The sequence below is a fragment of the Chelonoidis abingdonii genome, chromosome 16, assembly GCF_003597395.2.
Source record: "Chelonoidis abingdonii isolate Lonesome George chromosome 16, CheloAbing_2.0, whole genome shotgun sequence".
In the NCBI taxonomy this organism is placed as follows: domain Eukaryota; kingdom Metazoa; phylum Chordata; order Testudines; family Testudinidae; genus Chelonoidis; species Chelonoidis abingdonii.
In genome coordinates this window covers 22,674,673-22,681,469 of record NC_133784.1, presented here as the reverse complement: position 1 = coordinate 22,681,469, position 6,797 = coordinate 22,674,673, and the positions used below count along the sequence as shown (strand labels likewise).

At 46.5% G+C, this 6,797-nt stretch overlaps 1 protein-coding gene across 1 annotated transcript in view; it reads right to left on the bottom strand.

Annotated features, from left to right (window-relative positions):
* DCAF1 (DDB1 and CUL4 associated factor 1) overlaps positions 1-6,502 on the bottom strand; it is a 116,455-nt gene extending 109,953 nt beyond the window's left edge. Inside the window, exon 1 of the mRNA XM_075073038.1 lies at positions 6,405-6,502. The gene's annotated coding sequence lies outside the window, so the exon portion shown is untranslated. The remainder of the gene's footprint in view (positions 1-6,404) is intronic.
* Between the last annotated feature and the right edge of the window lie 295 nt (positions 6,503-6,797).

Genomic DNA, 6,797 nt, shown 5'->3' with positions numbered 1-6,797 from the left:
GCTGCTCTTGCAGCACTGGGGTGCCAGTGTAAACAGTGATTAATCTTACTATGCTGTAACTGACCTCCAGAACCTTCCCATAATGCTTTTTAAGTAAAGATAACACTCTTTGTTTTGTTATGATGCCTCTCTTTGTTTTGTTGTGAACTCGGGGCTCCAGGAGCTGCTTATCTAAAAAACAAACACAGTTACTGTTTGCTTGAGCAGAGGCAGGGAGGGGGGATCCCCTAGTGTTTGCTTGAGGAGAGAAGCAGCCCGGAGTGGGGGAGAGAGGGTCCATTTTGGAGCAGCTGCTTATCTGGTCGGAAGGCTATTTGCATTTAGTGAATGAGAGAGGGGTGGGGGAAGGGGTCGAAACTTTTAAAATGATTGAAGGTTGGTGCTGTGTATCTCCAAGTCCTTAGAACTTGCAAGGCAGGGAGCTGACACAGTGTCAGCTCCAAAAATCCACTCTATCTTCCCCACGCTCCCTGTCACACTCCACCCCACCCCCCTCTTTTGAAAAGCACGTTGCAGCCACTTGAATGCTGGGATAGCCGCCCATAATGCACCACTCCCAACACCGCTGCAAATGTGACCACACTGCAGCGCTGGCAGCTCTCAATGTGGCCACACTGCAGCACTTTCCCTACACAGCTGTACGAAGACAGCTTTAACTCCCAGCGCTGTACAGCTGCAAGTGTAGCCAAACCCTATATCTGAATCCGTGTTATGTCGAGTTGCATTATATCAGGGTAGAGGTGTATTAGAAAAGAAATCTGGTCCAAACCCATGAAGATTTAGATGAACAGCAGGACTCAGCGTATAACAGATACAGACTAGTCAGAGGCAGATATAAAAGATACTCTCCTTCCCCTCAAAGGCTCCTGGCACTGTGGCCTTCCTAGGAAAGTCAGCTCTTGGCTCCGGGGAGTGAAGACAGGCTGGACTTCCCACCAGGACTCTAATGCTGGATCCTACTTTAGGACAGCTACCTGTCCTCTAAAACAACTTGGCAGATATCTAGTAAATATACAATCCTTCCTGATTGTTTCCCTGCTCACTTACTGAACTCATTAGCTACTGATGAATGCATTTTCAAGTCTTTGCACAATACAAATAAGAATTTCAGTCCATTACTTCCACAGAAGAATTCTCTTTTTTTCTACTGGGAATGCTGGGCTTGTAATTGCATCCAATCTTTTCAGTCATCCCCACCCCAGTACTGTAATCCAGGGATACAAAGGCACTAAATAATCCTCACAAGGCCTTCCCAGCTCCCTATGTCATTGATTCATTATAACTGTGAAGAGCAGTTTACACCTCATTTTGGAGCCCTTCCCTGTCAGCCACAGTAGTTCCAGCCGGAACAGCAAAAAGATTGCTCTGGAAGTACTGGCAACAGATCAGCAAAGTTCAAGTCTGGAAGTAATAAGAATGTACATTCTTCACCCTAACCTACTAGACATACAGCACTGCCATTCCTGAAAAAACAGGATTCTCAACTTTTCCTAGAAAGTTGGATCATTACCTGTTTAAGTCATAATGCGGACTTAATGCGAGAATTAGCCATGCTCTAGTATATTCCTGATGTTTTTTTCAATCTGCGTACACGCACACAAGTTTAAATTTAACTCTTTGTTCAAAGCATCTAGTGCATGCACTTTTTAAAATTGTTGTTATAACAAAAACAAGCACATTCTAAGTCCCACCATACAGAACAAGTACTATATATCAGAAAAGACAGGCTTGGTCTACGCTAGAAAATTAGGTCAGCATAACTACATCAATCAGATGTGTGGAAAATGCACATCCCTGAGTTGTTTAGTTAAGCCAAACTAAATCCCCATGCAGACAGTGCTAGATCGACTGAAGAATTCTTCTGTAAGCCTAGCTACCACCTCTAGATGGGGATCACCTACACCAGGCCTGCACAACAGGCGGCCCACATGGGCTCATTGTATGAGTAAGCAAGCAGCGGGTGAGGGAGGGGGGCAGAGGAGGCGAGCAGGTGGCCAGTGGCAGGGGGTGAGCAGGCAGGGGGGCAGGTGAGCTGGGGGGTTGGGGGGGCTGAGGAGGTAAGCAGGCGGGCAGTGAGTAGGCGAGCCGGGGGACTGAGGAGGTGAGCAGGCAGGCAGTGGCTGGGGCTGAGGAGGCGAGCCAAGGGTGGGAGTGAGCGGGCAGGCAGTGGCGGGGGCAGGTGAGGCAGCGGCCGGGGAGGGGAGCTGAGGAGGTGAGTGGTTAGTCAGTGGCTGACCTGTTCTGCTGATCTGGTCTGGCTCCCATCCCCTCTCCAAGGGTTGCAGCTGTCTGGAGGCGCTGCCATTCCAAGTCTTCCTCATTCACACCTCATTCATTCAACAGGGCAATCGATTACAAAGTGGGGGGCAGATCTTATTCTACTTCTAGCAAAAAGACAGTTTTCTTTTACCTGAATTATACTACCTTAGGGGCCCGCTATAACATATTACCAAGGTTCAATACCGCTGTTTTGGTGGGGTGGCGCTAGGGAAGGAGGGTTTGTTTCCGTGGGCCAAGCAGTGCTGGGGGGGTTGGGTGGTGCGGGAGGTTCGGCGGGGCTGGGGGCGTGTCAGCCCTCAGCTGTTTTCTTTGAAGTAATATGGCCCTCGCCACTTTAGGAGTTGTGCAGGCCTGACCTACACCAACAGGAGAATCCTTCCAATCAGAGTAGGTAGCATCTAGACTGAAGCTACAGTGGCACAGCTGTGCCACCGTAATGTTTTAAGTGTAGACAAGCACTATGGCTAGGTCTACAGTGGGGGCAGGAGGTGCTGACCTAAGATATACTGACTTCAGCTACACTATTAGGTCGATTTACCTGGCCGTGAGGATGGCGGACGACCGCTGCCGCTCTCCCGTCGACTCCGCTTCTGCCTCTCACTGCGGTGGAGTTCCGGAGTCAACGGCAGAGTGATCAGGGATCAATTTTATCGCGTCTAAATCGATCCCTGATAGATCGATCACTACCCGCTGATCCGGTGGGTTTTGTAGACGTACCCTAAGATTTACACAATGCTTGCATTCCAAAGTATTAACTGCAATATTCCCAGCACACACATTTTTACAGAACATGTAAGGCACTGTTAGACACAGTATCCAAACCAGTTCCTCCCAGAACTATCATCACCTCATTCAAGTAGAGTGCAAGAGAAAGGGCAAGATCATAAACTGTGTAAATTGTAAGGTCATATCTACACTACCATTTATGCTGGCAAAATTTACATCACTCAGGGATGTGAAAAAAACACTTCCCTGAGCAACATAAGTTTTGCTGGCATAAGTGGGAGTGTGCACATCATCATGTCGGCGGGAGAGCTTCTTCCACCAACACAGCTACTCCCACTCATTGAGGTAGCTTTACTCAGTTGATGGGAGAGCTCTCTCCCCATCAGCACAAAGCGGCTACACGAGTGATCTTAAAGTGGTGCAGCTGCATCGGTTCAGTTATGCTGCTTGAAACTCACTAGTGTACACATAACCTAACTGTCAAGAAGTGCCCCTATGCTACAGGAGAGGATACTTATTAGAGCAGCCCTAATTCTCATCTTTTCCCTTGAATAAACCAGTTGACAATTTCAATCTCAAATTGCTCTCCAGGAACTGGTAAAATAGGGTGGAGTGATTTAATCACTAATTTAAACAGCTATTGGGTTTAAATCAGGTTAAGGACTTGTAAAACTAATCTGAAAACTTGTGCTATTGCAACTACAGATTAAAATTTATAATGAATTAAGTGATAAATGCTGTTTTTTTAATGTCATTCCTGTCAGGGTACCTTATTTGAATTTTATGAAGCTGTTATATACAAAATATAAAATATTGAAAATTAAGGCTCACACTTAAATAGGCATGTAACTGTACAATCCTAAATAGTAACTGACTTCAGTCATATTATTCATGTGTTTAAAATTAAGGGCAAAGTTAAGAGTTAAAATGTTTTGGTTTTGGTTTTTATTAAAAACTTCTCTGTTAAACCATATCTATACCATGGCACAACAGTGTAATCCACAGAGCAGAGGTAGCCCTCTGCAACAGTTTTCCCATCGCTGTACGAGTGGCACCACTCCGACTGGCAGTAGCTAGGTAGACAGAAGCAGTCTTCTCTTGGCCTAGCTGCATCTACATAAGGCATTAGGAAGGCTTGGGATAGCTACAACACTCGTGTGTGGATTTTTCGCACCCCTGACCACCACTGCAACGTCGACCAAAGTTTTAGGCCTCAGTGGCAAAAAAAAAAGAAAAAAAGAGTCACCTTAAAACAAAATCAATTCTGTTTTAACAACAAAAAGTTATTTTAAACTTTCAATTTATTAACAAAATTATTGTGCATAAAGGCCAAAATATTGAAGCCTAAAGTTAGGCTCCTAAGCCTACATTTAAGCACTAAACATTGGATTTTCAAATGCACCTAAAGGACTTTCGGATCACAAGTTCCACTGACTTCTAATTGCAAAACCTGACAATGTATAGGTCAAAGTATTTCAACTTTTTTTGACTTGTGGAACTTCAATATACTGGAAGATGTCACTGGCAGCAAGAACAGAGCAAGATATTTGCTTATCAGTTTTGTGTTATTCTCACAGTAAGGATGATAATGAAGCACTCAGTTGGTTGTTTTCAGCATAGATAAGCATTGTAAACGTGAAACTTCTTAGAAAAAAATAATGTACAATCTGAAATTTTACTAAGATCAGGAAACAAGCAGAAAATATTCATTTGGTAACTGAAAATTATAAAATGGGAAGTGAAAAACTAGAAACAAGTTTTAAAAAAATTTATATAAGAAAGGAAAGAAAATCTTATGAAGCTGCACAATTTACTGTGAATTAAATTACACTATGGTGGGATAAGTGGGTGGAGCTTAGAAAAGCATTACCAATTATTTCCAGTTCAACTCCAGCCAGACAAAACTGTACTTACCTGCACTTACTGCAAACATTAAATAATTATTTTTTAAAACTATCAATATTTTACTTGCCTATTAAAAAAAAAAAGGAATGCTTACTCACACAAGTAAAATTTTGTAAGGCCTGCCTAAAATATTAAATCAGTCAGTTGTCTAGTAGTCTAGATTTAAATTTCTAGGAAATAAAACTTAAAATAGCTGTTACCCAATCATGACAAAACTTTATTAAAACTCAGGAAAAAAAATAGCTCAATGAAAGGTGATGCTCTGATTTCAGCTGCCCCATTTCTCAGGCTATAGATTTCCAAATTGATTCCTACATACATAACTGAAAAGAAATATTAAGGACTTCTCTACAACCAAAAGTTATACTGCTTTAACTATGCCTGTATAATTAAAGCAGTACACACACCGAGTGTAGAATATACTTATATGAGTGGATACACTTATACCAGTACAGCTTACTCCCATATGGGAAGGGGACTAAACTAAATCAGTAGACATCTTTTATACTGGTACAACTGAGTCAACACTAACAATTGTACTGATTTAACTATTTTGGTACAAAAATCATACCCTTAACTGAAATAGTTAAAACTGATACAAAAACTGTGCAGACCACGCTCCAATGCCCACTACAAAACACTATTATACTTTCTGCAAAGAGAGACTGCATAATACTTAATCAGTTCCACACACCCATTAGATGGCATGGGGAAGAAAGTGGTTGGAGTCTCCCCTTTGCAGGGGGCTGGCATTCACATCCCCACCCAAAGCAGGTGGGGAGAAGATTAAGTATTAGGTGAGGGTAAGTGCTTCAGGGATACATGGAGCACTACTACGTACCCCATTAACAGGCACAAGAAAAGGTGAGACATGAAGGCACCTCAGCCGTAGGTGTGCGGGGGAAGGCAATGCCCCCCACAACGGCAGGAGAAGGAGGCGTGGGGAGAGACATGAGGAGGCGAAACACCTCCCTCCCAGCAGCTGGATAGACTAAGTGCATGGGGGGAGTTGAAACCCCACTAGCGGTCGGCAATCACCCTGGCAAGAAGCCGGAGTGAAGCATCCCCTCGTAGGGACTAGCGAGAGAAATAACACCTGCTCCACCCCGTGGGTGGGTGACAGTGATGGGGGCGGGGGAAGGCTATACCTCCCTACGAGTGGGGGAGGGGAAGCCCCCACCTGACTGGGGGGAGGGGCAATGACCCGGGTGAGGCGAAGCCTGACACACGGGCGGGGAGGAGAGGCGAGAAGTGAGATCCCACCCCACACACCCGCGTGTTTGTGGAAGCCCCCCCGGCACTGGGGGAGGGGAACAGAGGAAGCCCCGACGGCGGAAGGGACTGATTGGGGGCGGCCCCGTGTGAGGCGGGAGAGGGAAGCCGAGCCTCCCCGGCCGGTGTGTGAGGTGAATACCCCCGGCGCCGAGGACTGGGCAGAGGAGCGGCCTATGAGGCTGCGCCAGGGGCCGCACTGTGCCCGCTCCCCGTGGTACCTGCCCGATGCCCCGCTGGGTCCCCGCCGCTGCTCCCGGCCCCTGCGCTGGGCCCCGCACACACCGCGGCAGCGGCGATTGCTATGGCGGGCACACACTTTGCGCGTCACCGTGCTGCGGCGCCGTCACGGCGCGCGAAGGGAAGGAGCTCGCGCTCTGCCTCTAGGGAAACGCAGTTCGGGAGCAAACGACTCCAATGCGCAGGCGTCTCTGCTCCATGGCGGGGAGCCCAAGTGAGGCTGGGAGTTGTAGTTCTCCCCGTGGCTGTAGGCTCTAGTCATCGTTTTCAGACTAGGGGCACAACACCTACTGCCCCACGCCCAAAAGAATGTGGCAGCGGCTTCCTCCTTCTGGGCACATCCTATGCGCCTGCCCACCATATACACGGTCCCC